Source organism: Lepidochelys kempii, chromosome 8, assembly GCF_965140265.1.
Source record: "Lepidochelys kempii isolate rLepKem1 chromosome 8, rLepKem1.hap2, whole genome shotgun sequence".
NCBI lineage: Eukaryota > Metazoa > Chordata > Testudines > Cheloniidae > Lepidochelys > Lepidochelys kempii.
This window is the reverse complement of record NC_133263.1, coordinates 55,040,974-55,053,087: the sequence shown is the minus strand read 5'-3', so window position 1 is coordinate 55,053,087 and position 12,114 is coordinate 55,040,974. Positions and strand designations below refer to the sequence as shown.

The window sequence follows — 12,114 nt, the reverse complement described above, 5'->3', positions numbered from 1 at the left end:
ATTTCAATTACAACACAGAATACAAAGGTTTCAGAGTAGCAGCCGTGTTAGTCTGTATTCGCGAAAAGAAAAGGAGTACTTGTGGCACCTTAGAGGCTAATAAATTTATTTGAACATAAGCTTTCGTGAGCTACAGCTGTTAGTTTCTAAGGTGCTACAAGTACTCCTTTTCTTTTTACGGAATACAAAGTGTACAGTGCTCACTTTATATTATTTTTACTACAAATATTTGCACTGTAAAAATGATAAAGATATGTATGAGGTGAATTGAAAAATACTAAGTATTGAAGCGCAATCTCTTTATTGTAAAAGGGCAACATACAAATGTAGATTTTTTTTTGTTACATAACTGCACTCAAAAACAAAACAATGTAAAACTTTAGAGCCTACAAGTCCACTCAGTCCTACTTCTTGTTCAGAAGAAGACAAACAAGTTTGTTTATATTTATGTGACATAATGCTGCCCGCTTCTTATTTACAATGTCACCTGAAAGTAAGAACAGGCGTTTGCATGGCACTTTTGTAGCCAACACTGCAAGGTATTTACATACCAGATCTGCTAAACATTCGCATGCTCCTTCATGTTTCCATGCTGATGACTATCGTTAAAAAAAAAAAAAAAAGGTTTCTTAAATTTTTGATTGAACTCCTTGGGGAAGAATTGTATGTCCCCTGCTCTGTTTTACCTGCATTCTGCCATATATTTCATATTATAGCAGTCTCAGCCCTGGTCTACACTAGAACTTTAGGTCGAATTTAGCAGCATTAAATCGATGTAAACCTGCACCCGTCCCCATGATGAAGCCCTTTATTTCGACTTAAAGGGCTCTTAAAATCGATTTCCTTACTCCACCCCTGACAAGTGGATTAGCGCTTAAATCGGCCTTGCTGGCTTGAATTTGGGGTACTGTGGACACAATTCGACGGTATTGGCCTCCGGGAGCTAACCCAGAGTGCTCCATTGTGACCGCTCTGCACAGCACTCTCAACTCAGATGCACTGGCCAGGTAGACAGGAAAAGAACCACGAACTTTTGAATCTCATTTCCTGTTTGGCCAGCGTGGCAAGCTGCAAGTGACCATGCAGAGCTAATCAGCAGAGGTGACCATGATGGAGTCCCAGAATCGCAAAAGAGCTCCAGCATGGACCGAACGGGAGGTACGGGATCTGATCGCTGTATGGGGAGAGGAATCCGTGCTATCAGAACTCCGTTCCAGTTTTCGAAATGCCAAAACCTTTGTCAAAATCTCCCAGGGCATGAAGGACAGAGGCCATAACAGGGACCCGAAGCAGTGCCGCGTGAAACTGAAGGAGCTGAGGGAAGCCTACCAGAAAACCAGAGAGGCGAACGGCCGCTCCGGGTCAGAGCCCAAAACATGCCGCTTCTATGATGAGCTGCATGCCATTTTAGGGGGTTCAGCCACCACTACCCCAGCCGTGTTGTTTGACTCCTTCAATACGGAAGCAGGTTTTGGGGACTAAGATGATGATGAGGTTGTAGATAGCTCACAGCAAGCAAGCGGAGAAACCGGTTTTCCCGACAGCCAGGAACTGTTTCTCACCCTGGACCTGGAGCCAGTACCCCCTGAACCCACCCAAGGCTGCTTCCTGGACCCGGCAGGCGGACAAGGGACCTCCGGTGAGTATACCTTTTAAAATACTATACATGGTTTAAAAGCAAGCACGTGAAAGGATTACTTTGCCCTGGCATTCGCGGCTCTCCTGGATGTACTCCCAAAGCCTTTGCAAAAGGTTTCTGGGGAGGGCAGCCTTATTGCGTCCTTCATGGTAGGACACTTTACCACTCCAGGCCAGTAACACGTACTCAGGAATCATTGTACAACAAAGCATTGCAGTGTATGTTTGCTGGCGTTCAAACAACATCCATTCTTTATCTCTCTGTGTTATCCTCAGGAGAGTGACATATAATTCATGGTCACTTGGTTGAAATAGAGTGCTTTTCTTCAGGGGACACTCAGAGGAGCCCATTCCTGCTGGGCTGTTTGCCTGTGGCTAAACAGAAATGTTGCCCGCTGTTAGCCACAGGGAGGGGGGAAGGTAGCCACGCGGTGGGGGGAGGCAAAATGCGACCTTGTAACGAAAGCACATGTGCTATGTATGTAATGTTAACAGCAAGGTTTACCCTGAAAGAGTGTAGCCACTGTTTTATAAAATGTGTCTTTTTTAAATACCGCTCTCCCTTTTTTTTTCTCCACCAGCTGCATGTGTTTCAATGATCACAGGATCTTCTCCTTCCCAGAGGCTAGTGAAGCTTAGAAAGAAAAAAAAAAAACGCACTCAAGATGAAATGTTCTCCAAGCTCATGCTGTCCTCCCACACTGACAGAGCACAGACGAATGCGTGGAGGCAAATAATGTCAGAGTGCAGGAAAGCACAAAATGACCGGGAGGAGAGGTGGCGGGCTGAAGAGAGTAAGTGGCGGGCTGAAGAGAGGGCTGAAGCTCAAATGTGGTGGCAGCGTGATGAGAGGAGGCAGGATTCAATGCTGAGGCTGCTGGAGGACCAAACCAGTATGCTCCAGTGTATGGTTGAGCTGCAGCAGACTGCCACTACAGCCCCTGTGTAACCAACTGCCCTCCTCCCCAAGTTCCATAGCCTTCACACCCAGACGCCCAAGAACGCGGTGGGGGGGCCACAGGCCAACCAGCCACTCCGCCACAGAGGATTGCCCAAAAAAAAGAAGGCTGGCATTCAATAAATTTTAAAGTTGTAAACTTTTAAAGTGCTGTGTGGCATTTTCCTTCCCTCCTCCACCCCCCTTCCTGGGCTACCTTGGTAGTCATCGCCCTATTTGTGTGATGAATGAATAAAGAATGCACGAATGTGAAGCAACAATGACTTTATTGCCTCTGCAAGCGGTGACTGAAGGGAGCAGGGGAGGGTGGTTAGCTTACAGGGAAGTAGAGTGAACCAAGGGGCGGGGGGTTTCATCAAGGAGAAACAAACAGAACTTTCACACCGTAGCCTGGCCATTTATGAAACTGGTTTTCAAAGCTTCTCTGATGCGTACCGCGCCCTCCTGTGCTCTAACCGCCCTGGTGTCTGGCTGCGCGTAACCAGCTGCCAGGCGATTTGCCTCAACCTCCCACCCTGCCATAAACGTCTCCCCCTTACTCTCACAGATATTGTGGAGCACACAGCAAGCAGTAATAACAGTGGGAATATTGGTTTCGCTGAGGTCTAACCGAGTCAGTAAACTGCACCAGCGCGCCTTTAAACGTCCAAATGCACATTCTACCACCATTCTGCACTTGCTCAGCCTGTAGTTGAACAGCTCCTGACTACTGTCCAGGCTGCCTGTGTACGGCTTCATGAGCCATGGCATTAAGGGGTAGGCTGGGTCCTCAAGGATACATATAGGCATTTCAACATCCCCAACAGTTATTTTCTGGTCTGGGAATAAAGTCCCTTCCTGCAGCTTTTGAAACAGACCAGAGTTCCTGAAGATGCAAGCATCATGCACCTTTCCCGGCCATCTCACGTTGATGTTGGTGAAACGTCCCTTGTGATCCACCAGAGCTTGCAGCACTATTGAAAAGTACCCCTTGCAGTTTATGTACTCGGCGGCTTGGTGCTCCGGTGCCAAGATAGGGATATGGGTTCCGTCTATGGCCCCACCACAGTTAGGGAATCCCATTGCAGCAAAGCCATCCACTATGACCTGCACATTTCCCAGGGTCACTACCCTTGATATCAGCAGATCTTTGATTGCGTGAGCTACTTGCATCACAGCAGCCCCCACAGTAGATTTGCCCACTCCAAATTGATTCCCAACAGACCGGTAGCTGTCTGGCGTTGCAAGCTTCCACAGGGCTATCGCCACTCGCTTCTCAACTGTGAGGGCTGCTCTCATCTTGGTATTACTGTGCCTCAGGGCAGGGGAGAGCAAGTCAAAGTTCCATGAAAGTGCCCTTACGCATGCGAAAGTTTCGCAGCCACTGGGAATCGTCCCAGACCTGCAACACTATGCGCTCCCACCAGTCTGTGCTTGTTTCCCGAGTCCAGAATCGGCGTTCCACGGCATGAACCTGCCCCATTAGCACCATGATGCATGCATTGGCAGGGCCCATGCTTTCAGAGAAATCTGTGTCCATGTCCTGATCACTCACGGGACCGCGCTGACGTCGCCTCCTCGCCCGGTATTGCTTTGCCAGGTTCTGGTGCTGCATATACTGCTGGATAATGCGTGTGGTGTTTAATGTGCTCCTAATTGCCAAAGTGAGCTGAGCAGCCTCCATGTTTGCCTTGGTATGGCGTCCGCACAGAAAAAAGGCGCGGAACGATTGTCTGCCCTTGCTCTGACGGAGGGAGGGGCGACTGACAACACGGCTTACAGGGTTGGCTTCAGGGAGCTAAAATCAACAAAGGGGGTGGCTTTACATCAAGGAGTATTTCAGGCAGGACTTCACGGAGGGTTCCAATAAGAAATGGTGCACCTAAGTTATTGTTCTTATTGGAACAAGGAGGTTAGCCTGGCCTCTGATTGATACATGGCTAGATTTACCTTGCTGCACCTTCTCTGTGAGTGACTGCAGTGTGACCTAGAGGAATGAGTCCCCTAGACGGGGGCGGGGGGGGAAGCAAATGAATACAAAACAAATCTGGTCTATTTCTTGTTTTGATCCACTCCATCTATCTTTTACATCTTTGGCTGGCAGCAGACGGTGCAGAAGGACTGCATGCCATCCACATCTCATGGCTGCCCGGCAGAAGATAGTACAGTACGACCGCTAGCAATCTGTATCGCCTGCCTACTCACCATAAGACAGTTCAATAGGACTGACTGCAGGACTAAAGAGAATGACCTGGTCAAGTCACTCCAAATTTAGTCCCTGCGCCCATGTCTGCCCAGGCGCTCCCAGCCGACGTGGCCAGGAGCACCTCGGACACGACGAAAATGGCTACCAGTCGTACTGTACCGTCTGCTGCCAGAAGGCAATGGGTTGCTGCTACTGTGTAGCAATGCCGTACCGCGTCTGCCAGCACCCAGGAGACATACGGTGACAGTTACCTGAGCGGGCTCCATGCTTGCCGTGGTATGGCGTCTGCACAGGTAACTCAGGAAAAAAGGCGCGAAACGATTGTCTGCCCTTGCTTTCACGAAGGGAGGGAGGGAAGGGGGGCCTGACGATATGTACCCAGAACCACCTGCGACAATGTTTTAGCCCCATCAGGCGTTGGGATCTCAACCCAGAATTCCAATGGGCAGCGGAGACTGCGGGAATTGTGGGATAGCTACCCACAGTGCAACGCTCCGGAAGTCAACTCTAGCCTCGGTACTGTGGAAGCGCTCCGCCAAGTTAATGCACTTAGAGCATTTTCTGTGGGGACACACACACTCGAATATATAAAACTAATTTCTAAAAATCCGACTTCTATAAATTCGACCTTATTCCGTAGTGTAGACATACCCTCAGATGATGACCCAGCACACGGTTGTTCGTTTTAAAAACACTTTCACTGCAGATTTGATAAACCGCAAAGAAGGTATCTATGTGAAATTTCTAAAGATAGTTACAGCACTCAACCCAAGATTTAAGAATCTGAAGTGCCTTCCAAAATCTGAGAGGGAGGAGGTGTGAAGCATGCTTTCAGAAATCTTAAAAGAGCAACACTCGGATGCGGAAACTACAGAACTGAACTACCAAAAAAGAAAATCAATCTTCTTCTGGTGGCATCTGATTCAGATGATGAAAAATAAATATAATTGGTCCACACTGCTTTGGATTGTTATCTAGCAGAACCCATCATCGGCATGGACGCATGTCCTCTGGAAGGGTGGTTGAAGCAAGAAGGGACATATGAATCTTTAACACATCTGGCACGTAAATATCTTGCGATGCCAGCTACAACAATGCCATGCGAACATCTGTTGTCACTTTCTGGTGACATTGTAAACAAGAAGCGGGCAGCATTATTTCCTGCTAATGTAAACAAACTTATTTGTCTGAGTGATTAGCTGAACAATAATTAGGACTGAGTGAACTTTTAGGTTCTAAAAAGTTTTACATTGTTTTGCTTTTTGAGTGCAGTTATTTTTTTTGTACATAACTCTACATTTGTAAGTTCAACTGTCATTATAAAGAGACTGCACTATATTTGTATTAGGTGAATTGAAATTATTTTGTTTTTTACTGTGCAAATATTTGTAATCAAAAATCATATAAAGTGAGCACTGCACACTTTGTATTGTGTGGTAATTGAAATCACTATTTGAATATGTAGAAAACATCCACAAATATTTAAATAAATAGTATTCTATTTTTCTTAAAATAATTAATCACAATTAAATTGCTTGACAGCCCTATATATTTATTTCTAGCCTCTATGGTTGCAAAGACCACATCAGTTTGCTCTTGCAGGGTTAAACGGATGCAGTGCTGTCCTCCTAAATCTGCAGAAAGTGAGCTCTGCTGTCTATTCTGTTGCTCACAGATTCCACAAGCTGCTGCACAGTGAAAGTGGAGATGTCTTGCCAGTTTTCAGATGTGTGTGGGCATCAGTGAAGCAAGAATCTGGCCACTCGTGCTGCAGTGTTGGAAAGCCATGAACAACAGTACAGGCAGGCACTGCAACTATCCATTGTGAAGGGGACTCAACATTGAAGGTGCAGGGAACTGAAGAATAGCAGAAACAACTTCTTTCCAACAAAAACCTGAGGGGGTGAGGAGGTTAAAGTAACCCAGAAGACTGGGTGAGGTGAATAATAGTGGAGGATACCCCAGCTTGCCTACATGAGGATCTTTAACAAAACAGCAATTGTGAGGCAACTTACTCTACAACAGCTATTCTGAAATCTCTCTCCATGTGGACACTATTCTAGAACAGAAGTGATTTTATTCCAGAATAAATACAGGAAACTTAACAGCCACTTCATGAACACCAACAAAAAACATTGAGCGGAGCTGGTCAAAACAGGGGTGTAATTTAACAAAATTTCAGAATTTCTACAAAATGTATAAATTTTGAATATTTTTGAGAAGCTCCAACTCTCATTGAGCAGCACGCAAATAAATTTAAGACATTCCCAACAACCACAAAGTCTAAACCAAAATCACTTGTAACAGTTCATAAAGACTAACAGTTATTTATGTAATAGTTGTCTAAGGTCTGTGCTTTTATATAAGCACACATTTTAACAATTTAAGAGTACATGAATACCAAACAGAAAAGTTTTTCTTCTGTCAAAATTCCACGCACCCATGATGAGACAGCTAGATGTACTTAAAAAACCCTCAGTCCTAACACTTATTCAAGGCCATAAAATGCTGATTTAATGTAGAGGACACGGTAAGCACGTATAACTGGGATTTATTCAGTTTGCCAATAAATTTATTCACTATACCAATTGTGATAGTACGTTACTACACGCTGTGGAAATCATATTTCTAATTCTCCATTTTAAGAATATAGTCCACATTTAAATATTTAAGAAGCTGAATAATAGTGGAGAAACAGAGTTAAGACTGAGTGCTGGTCAGAGAGAATTCCTGCTCTTTAAATATTCCCGAGCATTCCACAAATGTAAATAGATTTAATCTAATGATTAATTTCATCTGCTACGGAAATGCGGGTACTTTTTGGGAGAGAAACACTTAATGGTAAGTGAGCAGGACCTTGGCTTTATTAGTACTAGTTGACATTCCATGAAAGACATATGACCTACAGTTGGTTTCAGTAAAGATACCCAAAGAACGTAAGTATGGAACTAAAGAAGCAACCAAGTAAATGTTCCCAATACAGTGCTATAACATGAGCCTTCAAAAACAGACTAAGTTCTAAAGAAGGAGAGAGAAGAAAATCAAGAATCACATATTTGGAACTTGCCACAAATCAATGCTTGAATTTCAGCCAGATGCTGAAGTTTATTTCTAATGACTAAATAGCATCTGGGAGATAAGAGTGTAGACTGTATTTTCTGAACCACCCTCCAGCAGTCTTCCACTGAAACCAAACTGTTGAGCTTGCACCTCCTGAATTCTTTCAGTCAGGCATAGATTACGGATTTAAATCTAACTGTGATTCATGATAGTCTTGTGTAAAGACTGACTATCCTGGTAAACTACAATGGCCACCCGATCATTTTAACTTTAAGCAACAGCAAACAATAAGTAAAAGGAATCAGAAACTGAAGGTTCACTCTGGGGGAAAAAATGTATCACTACTGCATTGCTACAGGACAACAGTATTTCCATCAAAAACCAATATACTCTGAAATGTTGGTGGTTAAAAGCTTTAGTGCACGTATATGTGCACTATCATCTGCTGGGTATTTAACAGGGGTTAGTGAGATTTTAGCTAGCCACTGCTTTTCCTTATTACTTAGCACATCTATATATACCGGTCTAACATATTCTGTTCTTACATTAAAACAAAAAATTGAAAATCACTAATTTTGAAAATCACTAGGCCATTGTGTGAAAACAAAACATGGAACCATATGAATCATGACTGCTGTAATCTGATAAATCAGGTATCCATATGTTCAACTGAATTTTCAATTATATATAAATTTGATTTTCTATAACTCCCTTCCAGTTTGTCATCCCAACAGATAAATTTCCACACAGGCCTCAAAATGTCTCATTGCTACAAGCTCCATTATAGTACTTTCTAGCCTTTGCAGGTCTCTAATAAAAGAATCCTCTCCATAAAAGAAAGACTTCGGTTAACACTAGTGATTAAGTCCATCATGACATTGCAAAAGTGTACACAAACTTGCCTATTTTAATCTCAAAGAACACCCCTAATTCTGGATATTTCAATCTAACTCAGTAACTTCCAAACAGGCAATCCCCACATTTGGTCTGTGTCTTTAGTGCCCTGACCAGCAATCCTGCATGCATGGTGGATGCTGCCAGAATAGATAGTTACCTCAAAAGGCATCAGCAAGTGCTTGAAGTCACCACCTTTTAGGACTTAAACAGTAAGATCTGAAAACTTCTTTCACAATAGATTCAAATTTTTGAGACGGAAGAGTTGTGCCAAAACTTCGACTGAATACACTGCTGCACCAGCTAAATTCAGATGAACCATCTCTTGGAATTCCTGTTGCCTGAAACGTCAATTTCTTAAGCTTTTTACTCCTATGACGCCATAAACTGTCGCTGATATTAAATCTACTACACCAGAGTTAAATAAATCTTGAGTAAATCCGTTGTATACCAACCTTTGCTCAAGTACAGACTTGTCATCAGCAAGCACAGTAATAAATTTAGTTTTCTGTATGTGTTTGAGACACTTTCAACTTTGCAGTTGCCTGTATAATGTCTTTCACAAGTGGATGCAAATATGGTTTCATCCAAGATTAAGGCCACTTTTGGCATACAAATTGTAGACTACAACAAAATCTCTGAAACTGAAATGTTTAGGGTATGTGTAATCAAAGTGGCAAACTATTGCATGGCCTTATGTTGTGTGGCTATGCTTTAGCTACTCACTCCTTGGCACACTCTTCCATGCTATACATTTTATACGTACTTGGGGAAAAATAAAGAACAGGCAACTCAGCTATAGCTACAGATCGTTCCCCCCCCCCCCCCCCCACACACACCAGGTCAGTATGTAGTTTTTATATATGTTTAGACAGTAAGACAAGGACTGACTTGTAAATCAAAGTATCTGCTAATTATGGACTCAGTACAAAGCTTATTATGGATAAGTTGGCTAGTTAGACCTAACACTTGCCTTTCTGGCAAAAAAATAACCCCATTTGGACTGATTGTGGCCTACAGATTGTAAACTTATTCTCCATATAAAAATCAAAATGGCCTTGGCAGTGGCAGAAGCAGCAGCTACTGCTAAATTTTTGGGGTTCTAGGAGTTGCTGCATAGCTTACCCTGGCTTGGCTGGGAAATTAAACTTATTTGGAGACCTTTGCATTAACTACCTCTGAGATACTTGACTGCTGGGGGGTGGACATGGACACAAACAGACAAGCAGTAGTGACTTTCCAGAAATTGCTCTTGAATAGCTTTAATGACAAGTTTCAGAGTAGCAGCCGTGTTAGTCTGTATCAGTCTCTAAGGTGCCACAAGTACTCCTTTTCCTTTTTAATGAAAGGATTATTCCTCCAAACTGGACATCAGAACTAAAGCCCAAACTGAGAGTGTAGCGCAGTGTAAGAGAGCTCCAAATAGCAACCTTCTCAGTGACAGATACAGTGCCAAGGTATGCTGTGGAAACTTATTCCAGTAACTTCCAGATCACTAGAAATTTAATATAATCATGTAACCACATATACATTTTTTGAACCATTTGAACAGCCATTAAACTGAGATGGACCGACCCCTGGTCTTATCTACATAAGCCACAAGAATTCTGGAGAACTTGCGGGATAGATTTGTTCCTATATAGGTAACTTTAGGCTTCCAAAGAGTCTTAAATGCCGAGCCGGACATCCTTGGGCTTGGAGGGAGAGGAAATGTGAAGACTAATGGCCTGATTGAGATGGAAGTTTAGACAGTAATTTGGGGTGAAGATGCATGACCTACTTTTAATAAACACAGTACAAGGAGGATCCAGCCATCGGACTCTTATCTCACTAATTCTCCAGGCTGATGTTACAGATATAAGGAATTCTGTTTTCAGAGATAGGACACAGTCAATAGTCTAAGGTTCAAAGAAAGGAACTCAGGAACTTTGTGAAAACAACATTTTGTTCACAAGAGGTGGTTCACACATCAGAGGGAATACCCGGGAAAAAATGAAGAGCCACCCTGGTCTACTTTTTGAGCTGTCCAGAAGGAGAGTCTTCCAGTTCATTGGGTAGAAATGTCTTGTTAATGGTTTCCTACTTTTGGACCTCAGCAGAGCACTTGATCTACTGCTCCCAGCAATCAACCAAGCTGTCAACTTGAGATCCCATTGGACAATCTCATCCCAAACCAAAACAATATATCTAGCAGACTGAGAACCTGGACTTGTGGATTTAACTATAGTTTCAGAAGGCCAGAATATCAAAATTGCCATGCCCAAGTCAATTGCCGTGCCCAAGTCAGCATCTTGGTTACATCCTTATCCGATTTCTGATGATCTTCTGGCTCAAGGTTGAAGGAAACTCTTGCCTCTAGTCCAGAGGGGAATATCTGTTGATGATGCTGGATCCTGCCTGCTCCTGAAGTATATGAGGAGATATTTGGCAGTCACTGCCGGCAAAGACATCTAGCTGGATCTTACCCATTTGCAGAAAATGTAGAACTAGTCATATTACTGACTGTCAACTCTCAAGGGGTCTGCCAAAACATTGTCTAAACTTTTTCCTGCAAATGGAGAGCCACTGGAGCACACTGACAGTGAATGCTGCATTCCAACATGATAACTTTCTGACACAGCTGGCTAAATCAAGCCCCTATCCTCGGCAGTTATTCTAATTTATCTGTGTGAGGTTCTCCATCAGGATTTGGACTTGATAATTACCAGTCCTCACCTATCACATAGCCTGAGCATAAGCCTTATGCCCCAAAAAGGTTGAGGCACTTGGTGTTTATTCTTAGATGCGAATCTAGAAGCTCCAGCCTGGCAAGGTCTCTCATTGGCCACTGCTATTGAGAGCACATCTAGGATTAGGCAAGAGTAAAAATATTCAAAGCCCTCCTCAGGGACTTGATACTGTCTAATTACAAAAAGAACTAAACCTAGAGTCAGCAAAAGGGCCCTTGCAGGCTGAAAGCACCATTGTTCATAGGGGTAGCAACACTGCTTTCCCGCAGAATATCAGAACCAACAGGCTTTCTTCTGGACCAAAATAAATCCTACGTCTAAGGACTCCGTACTATGTCCCCAATAGCTCCCAGAAGGCCTTCATGCCATCAGCAACCTAGGCAACCTATATGCTCAGCAGGAAAGACTAGGAGAAATGAGGCACTCCTAACTCATCTGTGACACAAAACTCATTCCCTTCTATTACTGACCTCCTCAGACGGAGATATTAGCTGTGGGGACACCAGGCTGATTGCAGGACCAGGAACAGGTGGAGAGATGCTGGCTTCAAGAAATAACTCTTGTAGTCTGATCCAGTAGATATAGGAAACAAAGTCTGACAATACATGGATTGCAACCAGAGTAACTACTCTGCGCAACAGCAAATGTGA

The 12,114-nt window shown here is 43.6% G+C and overlaps 1 protein-coding gene across 8 annotated transcripts in view; it reads right to left on the bottom strand.

Moving 5' to 3' along the window:
• Positions 1-12,114, bottom strand: part of SMG7 (SMG7 nonsense mediated mRNA decay factor) — a 102,574-nt gene that overhangs the window by 83,372 nt on the left and 7,088 nt on the right. The gene's annotated exons all lie outside the window — the stretch shown is intronic.